A 19,946-nucleotide genomic window follows, 5' to 3' on the forward strand; every position below is an offset into this window, starting at 1 on the left:
AAAGAAGACAATGATCCTTTTAATATAAATCTTGAAATTTTGAAAGTAAAAAAATGACTCCTAGGCTTTTTATTTCAATCATATTCTAAATTATTACCAATGCCATTTTCTAGTTTTTATTTATTAGAACTCTGTAAAGACTTTTTTTTTAAAGAAGAGAATTTGACATATGATTTTATTTCCATTTTTTAATATATATGGGGAGCCCATTTTGCCTTAATAAATAAACAAAAGAAAATCGAAACTCATTATACTTTTATATTTAACTACTCCAACAATATTTTTACAGGTTATCACTATCACTGCAGTGTACATATTTTCCACTGAAAAACTAATAAAAATGGTGACGCTGCAGATCACATCACTAAACAGAAAAAAAATTAGTTGATAATCTACTTAGAAAAACAAAGGGAAACAATAAATTATATATAACTTTTTATCCTATAAAAATTATTCAAACCTAAACAAATTAACTAGAAACCATAAAGAATTTTACAATGGTTAAAGGAGGAATCAATAATAGTCGTTTTGTTAATCCCAAATGCACATTTATTTTGAGAAGGCAGAGGAGGAGCTTATGTGTGACAAAAGACACACATTCATCCTCAGTGAATAATCTAAGGTAAATAATGGAATTAAAAATTTTGAGATCCAATAAATTTACATTTCTGAGTAAATATATTTGCCTATACCTTTTGTAAAACATTCTAAATGTTCACGTTTTATTTTTTTCTCTATCCATAATTAACTTGATGCTATTTCTAAAAACCGTATCACTCATTTCCCTATAAGTTACACAAATACAAGTGGGGTTTTCTATGCTTCTGGGCCTCTATTAAGAGAGCAAATAACACCTTCCCAAAAGTTGGCTCTAGTCTAGAGCTGAGTCCTGGGACTAGCCCAGGTTCTTTATATATAAAGAACAGAGAATGTCATTGTATCAGTTTGAATTGTGCCTGGTCCCAGGTTAGCCAAGCTCTCTTCTTCAGTTACCAATACTTTTATCTTCTAAAAAAATACCAGAAAATCGTCAGATGGCCAAGTCTACAAGGAATAAATTGATGGCATAACACACCACCATTTAGATACCAGGACCTGATTTAGTATCTACCACCAACATGGCCAAGCCACTTCCATTGCCTCAGCACTTTGAGAATGTACTCATAGTTATAAAATATCTCCTCTAGAAAAATGCTATGCACCAACAATTCTTCATTCATTGGAATGTGACTGGATCCCATATTAGATGAAATAGAACCAGAAACCAGACTAGACATTACATTCTAATTTTATGTGTATTATATCTCCATAAAAAAAAAAAAAAGCTTTTTAGGGTGCCTGGGTGGCTTAGTTGGTTAAGTGTCTGCCTTTAGCTCCAGTCCCACATTGGGCCTTGCTCAGTAGAGAGTCTGCTTCTCCCTCTACCCCTTCCCCCTGCTTGTGCTTTCTTGCTCTCTCAAATAAATAAAAAAAATATATATTTTTTAAAAGTTTAGAAGATAAAAGAAATCTATATTCCAGGTGAAAGGCTCTTTCTATATGTCCAGTAAGAATTTCTTGCTGCCCTTTCTGACTGGAATAAAATTTGAAATTAAACCAAAGAGCGTATTAATACAGGAAGAGATCTGATGAAATCATACTACTGTAAATAAGTAATAAAATCCAGAAATTTTTTACGTCCTATCTGAACAAAATTGAAGTAATAGTAAGAATGATTAAATTTTAAGAAAGCACCATTTATTTATTTCCTAAAACAAATAAGTAATGGTGATTTTTAAAGCAAGGAACCCAATATCTATACAATATGGATTTTAGTTCTCAGAGATACAACACTATTTATATATATCTCTTTATATGTGAATACTGATAAATATATACTACATACTCTGAACTTACATGCAATCTTTTAATGGCTACATACTATTGTATAAGGGTCCTTCAGTCATTAATGCCTAAGAAATTATGCCTCTCATAATGGTCCAGCCACATGTGTTTGATTAACCAGAAAGAAATATAATTAAATCCAAGCTTCCTAAGAGTTGTGTAAATGATATGAATCTCCTTTTTTCAGAATCATCTTTTAAGTTTAAAATTAATTTCTATTGGGCTTTTATTCAAATTATAATATTTAAAAATAACAAAGAAAAGGGGGAAAAAAAGACTCAATCCTTGGAATCTACAAAGACAGTACCAAAGCATACTTCAGACTTTCCTTAATATCCATCAATATGGAAACGGAAAAATATGACAAAAATATGGATATCTATAGTTATTAAACAATGTAAGGTATAGATCTATATGATTTGACATGGAAAGGTGTCCACAATATATTAAACTAAATAATACACACACCCCACCCCATAAATATGTAACACTAAATGGGTTCATGAAGCTCTAGTTCCCAGCATTTCTTATTTTAAAATTAATACACATCACTATCACCAGTAAACTATTTCACTTTTGTATTTCAGTATCAATGGTCTAAAGAATTTATGTGCATCCAAATTTTCAGAATGTTAAGAACTTTTTGGCTTCAAAAAGTTGTGTTTGACACAGGTTAAAAAAAATTTTTTGAGTGTTTACAGGGGTCATACCCTTTTCAGTTTGACACAGACCCTACTGAACCCCACTTACTCACAGTGGCCTGCTTTATACACTTACAATACCTGCTAGTCCCAGAAAACATTTCAGTTTGTAACTAATGGTTGAGTTTCAAAGCAGTTTTGGGCCACAAAATCAGAACAAAATGCAAAGTAAGATTTCAAAATCTACCTAGAACCTAATCACCCCTCTGAGTGGGAAGAGAGAATATGAAAACTCTAAGTCTATAAATACATAAATCTAAGAATTCATCAAATCTTAGTTACAATTATCTAAAACTGGTAATAACAGTTAAAGTCTGCTTCCCCAGTAAGGAAATTTATGTCCCCAGTTAAAAATAACAGCAGTGAACCCACAAAATTAAGTTGCTGAGTAAAGTAATACATTGCCTGATTCCAGTGTACAATGGCTGGCATTTGGTAGGTGTTCAACATTTGTTGACTGACTAATATTGCAGTTTCTTTAGTTTCAGTATGCAAGTGGAAATATGACTGGAAAGGTCAGCACTAAGATTCAAATCCAGGCTTTCACATTCTGGGCATTTTATCAAATGGGAAAATGGAAATGGGGGGTGCACCTGGATAGTTAAGCATCTCTCAATTTCAGTCAGGTCATCTCAGGGTGGTGAGATTGAGCCCCACATCAGGCTCCATATTCGGAGGGGGTGGGTGGGGAGTCTACTTGTGATTCTCTCTCCTTCTGCCCTTGCCCCCCCCCCCCGCAAATAATAAATAAATCTTAAAAAAAAAAAAAGAATGGGAATGGATAATAATCATTTTTTGGTAGTCATATGAACATGTAGATAGTTCCAACATGTAAACATCTGAGTGCTCAATTTGTGAGGCTCTGGATTGTCAGTAAAATGCCACAGTTTATATAAATGCTAACATTTAGTAAGGTATTTTCAAAAGTAAAATTAATTCTGATTCAACCTAATTTTCAAATGAAGCTAAAGATTAGGTTACTGGGATGCCTGAGTAGTTCAGTGGCTGAGCATCTGCCTTCGGCTCAGGGCATGATCCTGGGGTGCAGGATCAAGCCCTGCCATCGGGCTCCTTGCAGGGCGTCTGCTTCTCCCTCTGCCTGTGTGTGTCTTTGCCTCTCTCTGTGTCTCTCATGAATAAAGATTAGGTTACCGATATGGAAGATTACTGGATGAGTCTGGACTTGTTCCTATGCTTATCTCTATGTGACAACCTTGTTCCTAGACTAGATGTATACATCTGCCTTAGTATATAGGCAAGTGTATCTTAGGGTTGTAACACCAAAGGAGGAAAACACTAATTTCCTTGCTTTCCTTAGAAAAAATCTTGAAAGCAATCACCCAGATAAACATCTGCATACATAGGCTGGCCAGTTGTTAATTACTCCTATATCATATTAAGAAATTTCTCAAGCTCATTCAGATAAATAATGTTAATTATAGTGCCTCTCAGTAAATATATATGGTGATTCCTATAAATGTGAGCTAGTTTCCATTAAAAGATTATGTTTTAAAAGATTATGTTCCATTTATTTAAATATTTATAAATGAAAGATCTTTTTACTTCTTTGAAGCCATGCTAAGTCAATCTATAAAGTATCTTAAAAGAACTTTTGCTTGTGGGGTACTGGGATTCTTGACATATTGACAATGGATTAAAAACAACTCTTTATAGCTTAAAATGTGATATACTACATGCACATACTTGTCTAAAAATAAAACTGTTAATCGGGACTCCAAATGACTAAAATGAGATAGAGCTCCTATTATGTAATAAAATTCATAAGGTATGGTGTTCAGATTATGAGACATTTCATAGTCACTTTTGAGGCAAAACAAATCCAAGTAAGACTTTAACTGAGGTAGCTACCATAATCATTTCCTGTAAGGCCAATGGAAATGACAAGAACTCTTCCATGCACGTCATTTCAAGTTAAAAAAAGTTTTTAGTCAAATTGACATTTCTATTTGTCAGAGTATAACAACTTAGAGAAATCTCATCTAGAACTTAATTCACACACAATTTGTTTTCGATTGGTTACGATAAAAAACTTAGAAGTAAACACGAGAATAGAAGACAGAATTAATTGGAATAGTCTATGAAAATAAAACAGACAAGTATGGAAATGGACCATGTTCTTTAAAAAAAAATATGACTGTTTTCTACCAAGAGATCAACAGGTTAATCAGAAAAGGAATTCCTGACTTCTCCTGTGAGTCTCATAAGAATAAAAAGAGTACTGGGGTACTCTACTTCACATTCAAGTGAAAAACCTTTGCCCCTTGTAGTGCTCATTCCTGCCTTTTTTGCTAAAGGGCAAGCAAGTGGCCAGTGCAAAGATGTTAGACTTTCTTTGCAAATCACTTTTTAAAACCTTTCAATTTATCTCAAAGGGATTTTGCTAAATAAATAAAGCCAACCCCAAAAGATTACATGCTGTACAATTCCAAATATTCAGTATACTTGAAATGACAACACTATGGAATGGAGAATGGATTAGTGGTAGCCAGGTTTTAGGCAGAGGTGAAGGGTGAAGGGTGGCTTATCTATAAAAGGGAAGCACAAGGGCAGCCTGGGTGGCTCAGCGGTTTAGCGCGGCCTTCAGCCCAGGAGACCCCGGGATCCAGTCCCACGTCAGGCTCCCTGTATGGAGCCTGCCTCTCCCTCTGCCTGTGTCTCTGCCTCTCACTGTGTCTCTCATGAATAAATAAATAAAATCTTTAAAAAAAAAAAAAAAAAAAAGGGAAGCAGAAGGGATGCTTGTGATGAACTGTTCTGTATCTTACTGTGGTGAGTGGTCACATGAATCTGCAGATGTGATAAAACTGCATAGAATTAAATGCATACACACACGAACAAGTGCACGTAAGACTGCAGAAATCTGAATAAAGTCTGCAGATTTTACCAGAGTCTTATCTCCTGCTGTGATACTATACTACAGTTCTGTAAGATGTTTCCATTAGGGAAACCTAGGTGAAGGGTATATGGGATTTCTCTGTACTATTTCTTACAATAAGAGCATGTGAATCTATTAAAATCTCCAAATAAGATTTTTTAAAAAAAAGCAAGCACTCAACTTGGTAAAAATGTATACGGTATTGTATGTCTGTCTCCATTTATTCTTATTTGCATTTGAAAATGAATAATGCTTTTTAAAAAATATTGTATTAATATAGCTACTTGATCTAGAGAAAAGGACATAAGCCTATCAGTGACTTATTTTAAAACAATGCATGAATTTTAAAATAGATAAGCTGCTTTTTTTTCCCTAGAGTTATGGATTTGTAAATGGCATATTTTGCATTTCTACTAAACATTACAGAAAAATGGAATGAAGGAGAAATGTGCTCATTTTTTTAGATAGGACTGATTTAAAACAAATTATTCAAACATCTGCAGTGCTAAAATATGGTAGTCATACATTTCATAAACTTTCTTTTAGTTGTTCATTTATTCAAACATTTTCTGAAAAAAGACACTATGCTTGGTGCCTGGATTACAAAAGATTTAATATGAAATCCATTGAGGATTTTGTAACCTTGAAGCTATGAGAGAGACATAAAACCATAATTATGGGGGAGGGGTAGCTAGGATACAAAATTTTACATGCTCATAAATATTAGCTGAATGAATTTTTATTTTTTTTTTGAATGAATTTTTAAAACAACAGAAAGGAGAATCTGTGAGTATGATATTCCAGAGTAGGGTCTATATGGCACAGTGAATAAAGAAGGAGAAATGCTAACACTTGCCATTTATTGTGTGCCTTTACCTGTATCTCCAAAATTGCCCTTAGTTACTACTGTCCTAGCTCATTTCGGAAGCAGGTATTATTACTCCCATTTTAGAGTTGTATGAATGAATTCAGAGACTTTAATAAGTAGATAAGCTGAGATATGAACCTGGGTGTGCTAATAACAATGTTTGATGTTTACCACTTGGGTCAAGTGAACCAGGTGGTCCCAGCAAATTCCTTACCATGGTCTCTGTATTACTCCATCATCATCTCAACCACTCTTGCCCTCACTATCGTCCAACCACAGGTATCTTTTCTCAGTTCCTCAAAACTGTCAAGTTCTTACTTGCCTTAAAGCCTTTACACAGGTTGTTTCTTGTGCATGGATGGGTTGGTGTCCCACACTCCCCCCCACTCCAATCCACACACACTCTGGCTTATACATATTTGAGATGGGATGGCATAAATAAATCCTATTGAGCCTCATCCTCCTGGATGAAATAATAAGACTAAATTTTTGAAGAAATAGTAGAAAAAGAATTTCAAAATAGAATTTGAGAAGCCAAGAAGGCATTCCTATTCCCCAATGGAATGAAGCAGCAGTCCTATTTGTGAAGAAGTTAATATAAGGCATCCTTGGAAACAGATTTTTAACTTCTAAGAAAATACACCTGAATTCTTGTCTATGAATTTACTTGTATTATGGAGTCATAAACTAAGGGACATTGATATTTGCTAAATGGATTGAAACTACGGGATCTTTTTCTATATTCTTTTTAGCACTCAGAATATTTATTCTAATATACGAAATATGAACTCTTTATAGGTAAAAACTTGGTGGAATTCTTTATTTGTTAAAAACACTTACCTACCCTGAACAACAGGCAAAGGGGAGACTAGAGAATTCTCCAGTTTAAGTTTCCAAGTAAAACTTTTATGACATCTCATTTTAGTTGGGAAGTGAATTTCCAGAACATTGAACTCATTTTAAAATGTAGTTGGAGAACATTCCAAAGCAACATTTAATGTTTTTTAAATTATATGAACCGCCAACTATTTATTCATTAAATTATTTTTTGATCACTCAACACAAACAAGAAACTATTGAGTTATACAAGTGAATTAACAATAATATTAAATTAGCCTATTTGCTTTCTAGAAAATGTAGATTGATTTTTTTTCTCTCATCAGTGAAGAAACAAAGAAACCAGTGGGTTTCTTATAAGTACAATTCAGAATCAAATAATGTAGCTCAAAATTTATAAGGCATTTAGTGCCTGGCACACAGTCAGTGCCTAAATAGCTGTTATCACAAATTATCTTCCATTGTCATCATCATAACCACAATTAGTTTATTAGATCACATTATATTAACTATACAATGATCTCTCTTTAAATACTTTATAACATACACTTACTTTAAAATAAGTTTGGGAGACTTTGGTAAAATTAAAATTCCATGAGAAGACTGAATATATATTCTTGATAAACTTTGCAAATTATTCTTAAAATTATTAATTTTTCAAGTTCCAAATCCTGTAAACTTAGAAAACATGTTGGTTCTGAAAATGAATTATGGTTCTGGATCACTTTAAAACCTGACTGTAGGATACAAACCAGCTGCTTTAACCAGATTTCATATGTGAGTGTAGCAGTCTAATTTCCTACATATACAATCAACTAAATAGCATATCTGAATGAAACCAAAGTAGTCTCTCTGGGACACTGGATCTGTATCTAGGGAAACCTTTGTTTTGAGAAAGACTTTCAGGTCTTATGATTCACTTAATTAAGAACAACAGTTCAGTACAACTGTCTCTGTCAACCAAGCACTGAAAATACTAAATTATAGATAGGAGAAAGGGAACTGGCAAAGGCAAAGCAATAAAGAGGGCATTGGGGAAGGGAAAGAGTAGCTTTTCCTATTTTTTTAAGGTTTTATTTATTTATTCATGAGAGACAGAGAGAGAGAGACAGACAGACAGACAGACAGACACAGGCAGCCTGAGAAGGAGGCTCCATGTAGGAAGCCTGATGGGACTCGATCCCGGGGCTCCAGAATCAGGCCCTGGGCTGAAGGTGGCGCTAAATCGCTGAGCCACCCGGGCTGCCCGAGAGTAGCTTTTCCTATATTCATAATATTATGTCCATGTATTTCAGAAGGATGACAATTTTCTTTGCTCATCTTCCATTAATAAAAATATGATGGTACATGGTTTTTTTGGCTAAAAGCCTGAAATCATGGGGAAGGAAATTAATATTTATTGAATATCAACTATGCACCAGAAGTTTTCCTTACATATAGTGTATTTCATTTGAGTAGTACTAGTATATATACTATTCTATTATATAGTACTTCCTCTTGTCTCTAATCACCTAGCTACTCCGAAAAAGCCAGGTAGGACACAGGATAGAGCTTTTAGAGGTCTATACTTATATTTGTGTTGGCTGGCCATTATTTGAGCCTTGCATCAGATTCTCCTTGAGGTGAGTGCTTGCCTTTTTGCTGGGGCTATCAATTCTCAGATTCTTTCCCTCCAACTTCTCCTATGTGATTATTAAATTCTCAGTACTACTTTAAATCCCATGCCTTTTACAATTTTCCTCAATCATTCAACTTTTAAGATTGGAAGGAGTTTCAAAATTCATCCAGTTCACAGACAGGGAACAGACTAGGGAAAAAAGAGGCCCCAGGCAGGCAGCTAGCTAGTTAGCAGCGGAAGCAAAATAGCAGAGCCCAGGTTTCCTTTCTGAGATCAGGGTTTGTTCTAGAGCACTTCAGTGTCTCCCCAAACACCCTCCCAACCTCCCTTTACATCCTTCTAAATATTGGCCTTATGTCTTATTCAAATAGCCACTCCAGAAGGCTTGCTTTTCTCTTAGGATTCATGCAACTTTTAAGACAAAATACTCCTAATCTGCTACACACTACCTGAAAACGAATCCTATTTCTCTGAGTGATAGAACTTCTAGGGAATATAAATCAATGTTAAGAGAAAAAAAGAGTTCTTACATACCATAAATTTGGAAATTCCAGGTTAAAAAATTCAAACAGTGTTGCTAAGAGCTAGGGGGAGGGGAAATGGAGAGTTAATGTTTAATGATTACAGATTTTCAGTTGTGCAAGACGAAAAGAGTTCTGGAAATGGGATGATGGTGATGGCTGTGCATTATGAATGTATAGTGAACTGTCGACTTAAAAAGGGTTAAGATCACAAAGACAATGGTTAGTTAAAAAAATAACTTCCCATTAATAATTCATCTTGATCCTCTAATGTTTTAAATTATTGAAAGGTAATAAAACAGTTGGAGAGTAATCTCATCTAGGTAATTCTGTTATAATAAAGTGTTTCATTTTATACAAGTATAAAAATGGGTAAGATGGTAAATATGTGTATTTTACTACAATCCGAAAGCCAAAAAAATTTACAAAAAAATTTCCAAATTTCTTCACTGCAAAACTTCTCAGAATCTTTCATATGCCAGAATGAATCTGTGAATCTCTAAGGGGAAGAGGAACCTATTATTCTACTTTTAGATGACACTTCAAACGACTGAACACACAAATGTCTGGGAAACAGGGTACCAGGCTAAGATGCTGTAGAAGATACAAAGATGAACAAAATATAATCAGTACTCAGAATTTGCTATATATAACATTCAACTGCCTCAGGAGGCAGTAGGGTTAATGTAGGCAGGTCACTAAAAAAAATCTGTTTACTGAATTTCAAATTTGTAAGGCATAATATGTTGATGTGGAACCTCATTTGCATATAATGAAAAATCAGCCATCAGTCTTATGGCATGATATTTTATCATAAAAATGCTGAAATTATTGTAATTGAAATAACTTATTTATACCTATTGTTAGAGGACATCAAAGTGACTTTCTTTTTTTCAGTATAACTATGAATTAAATATTTGCATCACTGCTGTATGAAAGGACAGGATATTCTCAGAGATGGTCTTTAACATTAGACTAAAACTAATGTCCATTAAGATGGATATCTTAAAAACACACAATTGAAAAGGCTTGTTTTTCCATAAACTTTTTTTTTTTTTTTTTTAATGAGGAAAAGGCTTAGACTTGATGCCATGGCTGTGGCTAGGAAACAAAATAATTTTAATGTGTGCCTTTGCCCTATGAAAGTGAAACTAATGGTTCTCTGAGGGACTGTCCTGGATGACTGTTAAAAGTCCCTTCCAGCTCTAATATCATATGATTAGCACTAAGCAAAAAAGGGCATGCTATTTAGAAATATAACGATTTTATTATGTATAATTAAAAAATATACGTGGGATACATAAATATTTAGTAATGACCGTTATTCCGATCAGTCACTTTTTATTTGAAGTAATAGAGGTGGAATGATGCAAACCCACTGCCTTCATTTCCTCATCCCGAACTCTAATCTTTAAACCTCTACAAATATGCCTATTGAAGCCACGCTACTGAACCATATTCTTGCAGGTCACTTACGGCCATCTAATAAAAAAACCTCAAATAACTTCTTCTCATTTTCCATCTTCCTTAGTCTCTGTAACAATTTGACACAGTTTTCCTTCCTTCTTGAAAATCTTTCCTTGTCAGGTTTCTGTAATTCCCCAAATGTGTTGTCTGAAACACATGCCTCCATGGAATTTTCTGGAAGTGAAAACAGTTCAGCAACCAGGTGAATCTGCAAAACACTGCTTCATATATTCCTGTCTTGGCAATTTGCCATGTATGTTAATATATTAAAAGCCCAGAGAATTTTTGCAGTGAACAAATTCATCTAATTTTAACAGAATTGCAGTATTTAATCATAGAAACAATTTTTCTTCCCATATTACCTGTTAACCACCCCACAGATCTATATTTGGTAACACTTGTTTTGGGGAATACTATTCCTGCTTCTCTGACCCTCTCCTTTGTTCTTTTTCCCTTTGTACTCCAAATACGGGCCTTCTAAGATTCCCTCATCAATCTTTTCTTTCTTCAATACCCCCGAGGCTTCAATTGCCACCTATATGGAACATTCCCCAACTAATTCTTCATAGGGCACCAATTTCATTTCTCCAACTGCCAGCTGACTCTTTGGATAGTCTGCTGTCCCTTCAAAATAGATCTGTTTAAAACTTATTTCTTCCTAATTAAGAGGTATCCGCTTCCTGACTTATTTATTTCTGCTAAATTCTCCTGGTCTCCCAGTTACTCAGGCTTGAAGGCTCAGCATCACCATTCACTCCGCTCTTTTTTTTCGTTTACTGGGTTACTAAATTCTTTCAAATTCTCTCTGCTGCCTCTCTAACCACTCAACCATCTTGCACATTGCCAAACAATTTCAACAGTTTAAAATTTGGTCATTGTGCTGTAGGTAGCCAATATTTACTGATCACTTACAAGAAGTATTGGTACTTTGCATGAGGTATATAGCTAATTGTTATACAACCCTAAGAGACAGGTACGTACCACCATGCTGTAGTGAGAACACCAAGGTTAAGTAACTTAAAATCACAAAGTTCATAGTCCAAACTCAGTCCAATCCAACTACTACTATTTCCCTACCCAAATTTCTGTTTCAGCCAAGAGTCACAAGAATGGATTCCTGATTCTGTTTGTTCAGTTTTAATGTATCCTGTGAAGCCCTATGTGACCACTTGGGCCTCCACCACCCCTTCCTCCCTTTCTATCCCATCACGGGCCATGCTGGAGCAGTCCTCTATGTCCATGACTGCCTGAGACAATTCTGATTTACATCTGTGATATCACTATAATGATGAACAGTACTCCCTTTTAATCTCAAAAGTATGTCAATCTACCTAATAAATTATAAGGTCATCCTACATATAGCATGTCATTTATTGTAGCAAGATACATTTTATATATATGTCTTAACTCCCCAATTAAATCATGGTCTTTGAGGATGGAAAATCTTAAAACTTCTTAATAGCTCTTTCAGAAGTTGCAAACTTATATCAACAAGCACAGTTGTGGAGATGAGGTGCCTTTGGCTGTTTTTTGTTTCACATTTAAATCCTCATTTTAGATCAAAAGAAGAAGAAAATGCATATTAAGTTAACTCATATAGTTAACCTCATATGATTCACCGTGCCTGAAAAACAGTAGGAACTATGCTGGAAGATGAATGAATAATGTGTCAGAATATGCCAGACTACAGACAACATTCCTAAAATATTTCATTAATGTACACGTAACATAACTAGGACGAAGATCTACCAATAATTACCCCAAAAAAGTATATTTTAGTATTTTTTCCTGTTATAGTTAGCTGATGACAGGCTATTTTCCACATACAACTATCATGGAAGATAAGCCCTGAAACAGACCACAGTGATAATGAAAAACAGTTGCCCTGAAGAGGGAAAAAAGAAAAAGACATGTAAAAAATTATTCTATTCTTTACAGTATGTCAGTCAACTCATTATTCAAAAGTGATAGCAAGCTCTCCTATGTAAGAAGAATACATTTTGTCTGCCCATGAAGAAAACAATTGTTCCAGGCTGCCTGTGCTTTGCAGTCCTATTCAGCTTGCACAGACAATTTGCATCAACCTGTGACTAGTGATACTGTCACTTAGTGGTGCCCCAGATAAGCATGACCTCATGTGCTCTTAATATGGAGGTTCTCATTTATAAATTAATGTCTCCACAATACTCACAGATTCTTACTTGAATACAAGCGTGCTTTAATTATTATTTATTAAATTTTGAAACTTTCATAAATAATTTATCAGTTTACTTAGGAGTAAGCTGACGAATTATTCAGCAGTGGAGCTCTACATAACAAGCAGGGAATGAAACAGGCAAGTGTGATAAAAGCATCCACGTCGGCAGATATTATTAAATACAGTTATCAGTAAAATACAGCATAAAATCTATGCAGGATATACTAAGAATGTTAATTAACACAATCATCAAGTGCTAGTCATTGGAGGTGAATGTATCATACTATTCATTAAAAAACTGTTCCTAAAAAGTTGTTAGAGAATATAAAGCCAGCAACATCAAAACATTTAGTATTACAATATAGAGTGCAAGACAAATAACAGCAGATGGTTTCAAAAGGGGGGTAAATAGAGAACTGCAAAGTAATAAAGTACAAATTACAACTAAAAGTGAAAGGTTCATAAACAGTTTAGGAAAAGGTTAGTTGAACTCCTGGGAAAAAGTAAATGACTAACAGCAAAAGAAGAAATATTCATACATGGGAAAGATTGTTATGAGATTAGGTAATTATCTGAAGACATGGACAAGAAAAGAGCAGGAAGTATGGTTGCCAGAGAAATAATTCAAGAAGTAAAAGACCCCTGACACTGGGCTGAAAATACATTATGCTTTTTACAAATTTAGAAACTTAGATTCAGAGATAAAGAAAATTCATGTAAGGTTATGATGAAACCAGAAGATAGAAATCTTCAATTGATGCAGTTAAGTAAGACAACCCTTGGACTTGGACTACATGTTGAACATGTTTTTGGTTTTTTTAACCATTTTAACCAGTGAAATAGTCTATATTTATGTCTATTAAACACCACCTGCAATAATATGTGAGAAATTTCAGAAGCTGTTAACTTATATCAACAATAACTCAGAGTAACTAGTACCATAAAACAGATATAAAAGTCAGGGAAAGATATTTAATGAGTCTCTGGACCTCTTATTATAAGAACTAATGACAGTGTTCCTATCACTTTCATTTCCTAAATTAGATTTTCTTTTATTTTCAGAATATTCATGACATTAATGTTTGAATAATTATCAATCCCTAAGGTACTGTCTTTACTTTATCTTCAAAACTTTATTAATTATGACTATGGCATAAAAGCTGCTATCTTAGGTAACATAATAAAATTACTTTTTCCAAGTTTTCTGCAGAAGCAATTCAACAATGCTAAGAGGCACTCCTTATTAACATCACTCCTACCACTCCCCATTGCACATACGTGCACACACACACACACACACACACTACACGCCCTTATGGATGTTGACCTTTTCTGGTCTAGCTTAATTCTGTTTGTTAGGTGAAAAGTAAGTACCCAGGTAGAGGTTAATGTAGCGAATACTAAATAATAATTCTAAACATTAGAAGAAGATATGAAGAACATGGATTCCTCAACAAGGGAGGCTGCTAGTGGATATATGATTTTAAATGTTATTTTGATCACATTATTTTTTTCTGGGCAGCCCGGGTGGCTCAGTGGTTTAGCGCCACCTTCAGCCCAGGGCCTGATCCTGGAGACCCGGGATTGAGTCTCACGTCAGGCTCCCTGCATGGAGCCTGCTTCTCCCACTGCCTGTGTCTCTGCCTGCCTCTCTCTCTCTCTCTCTCTCTCTCTCTCTCTCTCTCCCTCTGTCTCTCATGAATAAATACATAAAATCTTTTTTAAAAACACAATTATTTTTTTCCATAGTTTCTCAGTTACCGGGTTTTATTAATTTTCCTTCCTTCTGCAATGTTTACTACATCTATTCTTTTCCCACTCCTCACCCCCATCCCTTTGTCAACATCCTAGTTTAGATCATTATCACTAGTTATCTACTAACTGGTCTTCCTGAGTATTCCCTGCCCCCTTCTCCCATGCTGTGTATAACTCATCCATGCAAATATTTATTGGGCACTTATCATCAGTCTACTATGTGAACCCTTAAATATTCAAGACCTACAAAAGCAAGAGAAATTAGCCGGTATACTTTAGTATGTGCTTCTAAGATCATGAAATTGGCTATGCATTTGATTATGTTTTCTGACAGCAGTTTTGGGGAGGAACTAAATGCATCAGGCCTATAAAATAACAAAGGTAGAATTCTACTCAAAGTTACTGTTAGGGTTCTTATCTATTGAAGCCAAAATAGTTTTATCTTGGCACTCTTGAAACTCTCACTGCAAACATTCATTTCACATTCAATTATTCAGGCTATTCACTCATGAGTGGAGTTAGTGATTTTGATCACATATGCTTATAGGTATATAAGCATTTATATATAGGACCTCACGCCTTCAGGAAACAACCACTATTAATGGCTCTAATTTAGCAAATACTAAATAATTTGATTCTAACCAGTTTTAATTTATAAACTTTTATGTCCCAAAGTTCATTTGTAAATCCACTGTTTGTAACCTGGATTACATTTCTATAGAAAAAAAAAAATCCATAAATGGCTTGTCAGTTTCTCAGAGAATTCCTAAGAGTCTAATTGATATGACTAAAATATACCCAATATGCCGTGAAAAGTAGTAATACTATTAATAATCACAAACACATATAACTTTCTATGTGCAAGCTCCTCATTTAAGTGTCTTACATATATCAACTCATTTACTCTTCATAGCAATCCTATAGGAAAGTTACCCTCATTACGTTCATATTTACAGGAGGAAGAAACTGACGCAGAGACTGAAGAACCTGCCCAAGGTCCAACAGCTTTGAAATATCAGAACTGGGTATCAATCTAACCCTGCTTTTAGCCACTATGTTAAATTGCCTATAACTATTAAAAAGTTTTAGTTAGTTTAATCTGCAGAGCATTCACATTTTTTCAGTATATCATGGTTTTACTTCAAATGATTCATCTGGTATTTCAGGATCTTCTGAAGTTGAATGCTTTTATCACTTTCCTCATTGTTACTTACTGAATTGTTCACATACATATATACAGAATTTATTTTTTTTTTAATTTTTTTTTTTATTATTTATTTATGATAGTCATACAGAGAGAGAGAGAGAGAGGCAGAGGGAGAAGCAAGCACCAGGAGCCCGACGTGGGATTCGATCCTGGGTCTCCAGGATCGTGCCCTGGGCCAAAGGCAGGCGCCAAACCGCTGCGCCACCCAGGGATTCCTATATACAGAATTTACTTCAGGATTATTATATGGTCAAAGCCTCTGGGTAAGCTTAAGCTTTTGGACTGTCCTATTCATCTCCAAAACATGTTTCCTAAACAAACAAATCTGACTTGTTCTGGCATTCAAAACAAAACAAAAAAAAATCTGTTAGGAAGTTAACAATAAGAGGAAATATTGCCATGACTTCTATAAATCACTCTATTATAAATATATTGAATCAACTTTTGATTCCAGGTCTTAGTGTCTTATATGTTATACTTACTGGAGGCAGGGTTATACCTTGATATTTTTGTCTGTTCATTTTCTGTAAATTTCCCTCCTCCACTAACTGCTCCTGGTAATACCAATCTTGGCAGCACCATCCCCTTACCCCAAAAAACAAAGATTCAAAGAAATTACTAACACAGGTGCAAATCAGGAAGATTTATTACTATGCATATGGGATGGTTTTGGACTAGTTTTTCAATGAAGACAAGAAGAATGGGGCAGGGGTGAAGGGCTGCAAGATGAAGAGAAAACTCGGTGATGATTCAAACTAGAGAGAAAGAAATGAAGAGACAGAGTTCCCCAAACAGAGGGAAAAGAAATAGCAGATTCAAAGGCCAGGAGTGTAGTGTGGACTATTTGTTTACCTCATAACTCGTGGACAATTGAAATCAACAATCCTGGATACCTGGGCCACCGTGTGTGGGGAAAGGAGGGCGAAATAAAAATCTTGTTCTCAACCCAGGTGTAAGTGAACAGACAGGTCAGTGGGAAATTTCCCTCCAAGTGGAACAGTGGACACATGACAGATCACACTGTATGAATCCTCAAATTAGGGACAATGCCTCTTTCTCCCTTGACTTGTGACTTGACTTCAGAGTAACCAGATTTATTTTTATACTAAAAATAGTATGTAATTCCTTGGGAATTATACTGGGAATTATTTTTGAAATTACACTACTTTTAAGTAAATACTGTTGATTCTGGAACAATGCGGAGGTTAGGGACACCAAACCCCTCACCCTAACACAGTAAGAAATCCACATATAACTTTTGACTCCCCCAAAACTTTACTAATAGTCTGCTGTTGACCAGGAGCCTTACCAATAACATAAACAGTTAATTAACACATATTTTGTAGGTTATATGTATTATTGTATTCTTACAATAAAGTAGAGAAAATGTTAAGGAAATCACAAGAGAAAATAGACTTCTAGCACTGTATTATATTTGTCAATACTGCAAGTTTATGTCATCTATTTACAACATCAATCATCTGTCAGTACCTACATCATTAATGTCTTATATGATACAAAACATTGTAGATGTTATATCTATTACTAACACTAGCTATCAAAAATGGAAAGATAATGTGAAACAGGAGATGGCTACAAGATTATTACAGTAGCACAGTATATACTATAGTTAAATCTATGCAGTTAAGATTTAATACTGCATTTTTATGTTTGTTTACCTTTCTTTCAACTTTGAATGGCACCAGGTATGGTCTGTGTTTATGTGCATTAAGTTTTGATAAATTTTAACTTTTTGTAATTGATTTGTGTATATTTTATAGCAGTAGGTGATAAAACATAGCAACTACATATATATATATATACACATATGTATATTCTATGCATTTATGGCATATCTCTTTTTCTTTTGATTGCTCATCTGAGAGTTTTTTCAAATTGTCAAAAAAAGTCACAACTGTCTCCAAAAAGTTTTCCAAATTATTTATTTTTTGAGGATTTTATTTATTTAAGAGTAAGAGAGAGCAAACAAGCATGTGAGCAGGGGAAAGGGTAGTAGAGGGGGAAGGAGAAGCAGACTGCCTGCTGAGCAGAGGGCCTGACTCAGGGCTTCTTCCCAGCACCTTGAGATCATGACTTGAGCAGAAGGCAGAGGCTCAACCTTAAGACCCCTAGGCATCCCTTAATATATTTACTTTTCAAAAATCTGCATATAAGTGGACTCATGCAGTTCAAGCCTGTGTTGTTCAAGGGTCAACTGTAATTTATCCAGTATTGCTCCACGCCACATAATTAGGTCAAGCACAAGTTCAACTAAAACTCCAAACTTTCTACCAAGTAAAAGCTTCCAATTAGCTATAAAACTAAGACTGAGGACCATTTTTTCAAAGTGTAGTAGTAGTGATAGATGTTTTGTAATATTTTTTAGGCTTTATTTTCAATGACATCAAAAATAATTTAGTTTTTTTTTTTTAAGATTTTATTTGAGAGAGAGCACAAGTGAGCACACAAGCTGAGGAAGAGGAAGAGGGAGAAGTAGACTCCTCTCTGCTGTTCAATTCTTAAGACAGAAAAAAAAAACCACAGAAAACAAAACAGAAGATAAAGCTTAGGGGTGCCTGTGTGGCTCCCTTGGTTGAGCATTTGCCTTCTGGTCAGGTCAAGATCTCTGGGTCCTGGGATCAAGCCCCGCCTCCAGCTTCCTGCTCTGCAAGGAGTGGGCTTCCCTCTCTCTCTCTCTCTCTCTGTGTCCCTCATTACTTGTTCTGACAAATAAATAAAATCTTTTTTTTAAAAAAAGACAAAGCTTTAAAGACCTATTGCCAAGGAAGAGGCACACTAGAGCTGGCATAATTGAAATAAACAGATGATAAAAATTAAGGCATGTGCTAAAAGGCTAAAGATCTGAGTTACTTTTGGAGCCCCTGGAGGTAGGTTCTGAGGCAGAACCACCTCACTGTGTATGCCCTCTCTTTCAAATAAACAAATAAATATTAAAAAAAAAAAAAAAGACTTTACGAGAAAAACCTTAAGGGCAGGAAGAATATAGTTTGTTAAGTGTCTCTTTTCTTTAACCACTGACATTTCAATTTTAAGGCCATGGAAGGGCAGCCCGGGTGGCTCAGTGGTTTAGTGCCACCTTCAGTCCAGGGTGTGATCCTGGGGTCCTGGGATCGAGTCCTGCGTCAGGCTTCCTGCATGGAGCCTGTTTCTCCCTCTGTCTGTGTCTCTGCCTCTGTCTCTCTCTCTCTGTCTCTCATGAATAAATAATAAAAATTAAAAATCTTAAAAACAAGTACACTTAAAAAATAAATAAATAAAAATACGGCCATGGAATAGGCAGTTAATGTATTTATACATTAATTATTTACAAATTACTTGGTAGATATAAAGACACATTATCAAATAGGCTCCTAAAAAAAAGCTTACTGTATTTATCTTATTCCTCATATTTTAGCACCTGTATTCTGTTGGTTGCTTGTCTCTGTTCTTGTCTCCCCATTAAAACTGTGTATTTCTTCAGGTCAAAAAAAGGGAAAGGGGGGTGAAAGTATGTGCTAGATGCTTTGCTACCTTCTGAAAGAGACCTAACGCTCACAGTCAGGAAAATAGGCTTAGTTGGTAAGTAAAATATGGTTGAGGAGTACAGACAATTTAGAATTAAAGGAGTGTAATATCCTCATAGGGTGTTTTCATCAACATAGGGTTATCTGGGGGTGGCACCTGGGTGGCTCAGTTGGTTAAGTGTCTAACTCTTGGTTATGGCTCAGGCCATGATCTCAGGGTTATGGGATTGATCCCCACATTGGGCTTCCACTCAGGGGAAGTCTGTTTGAGATTCTCTTTCTGCCCCTCCACCCACATGCACATGCACGCTCGCAAGCTCTCCCTCTCTCAAATAAATAAATAAATCTTAAAAAAAAATACTTATTGCTAATCTTCTTTAAGGTCTCCTAACACATTTATGTCCACTGGCCAGGGCAATGCTGGAGACAAACTATTACTCTTCTAATTCCACACAGACATTCCCCAATACA

The 19,946-nt window shown here is 35.1% G+C and overlaps 1 protein-coding gene across 1 annotated transcript in view; it reads right to left on the reverse strand.

The window, feature by feature from the left end:
- UBL3 (ubiquitin like 3) overlaps positions 1 to 19,946 on the reverse strand; it is a 70,554-nt gene that overhangs the window by 13,073 nt on the left and 37,535 nt on the right. The gene's annotated exons all lie outside the window — the stretch shown is intronic.

Source organism: Vulpes vulpes, chromosome 9 (genome assembly GCF_048418805.1).
Source record: "Vulpes vulpes isolate BD-2025 chromosome 9, VulVul3, whole genome shotgun sequence".
Taxonomy (NCBI): Eukaryota; Metazoa; Chordata; class Mammalia; order Carnivora; family Canidae; genus Vulpes; species Vulpes vulpes.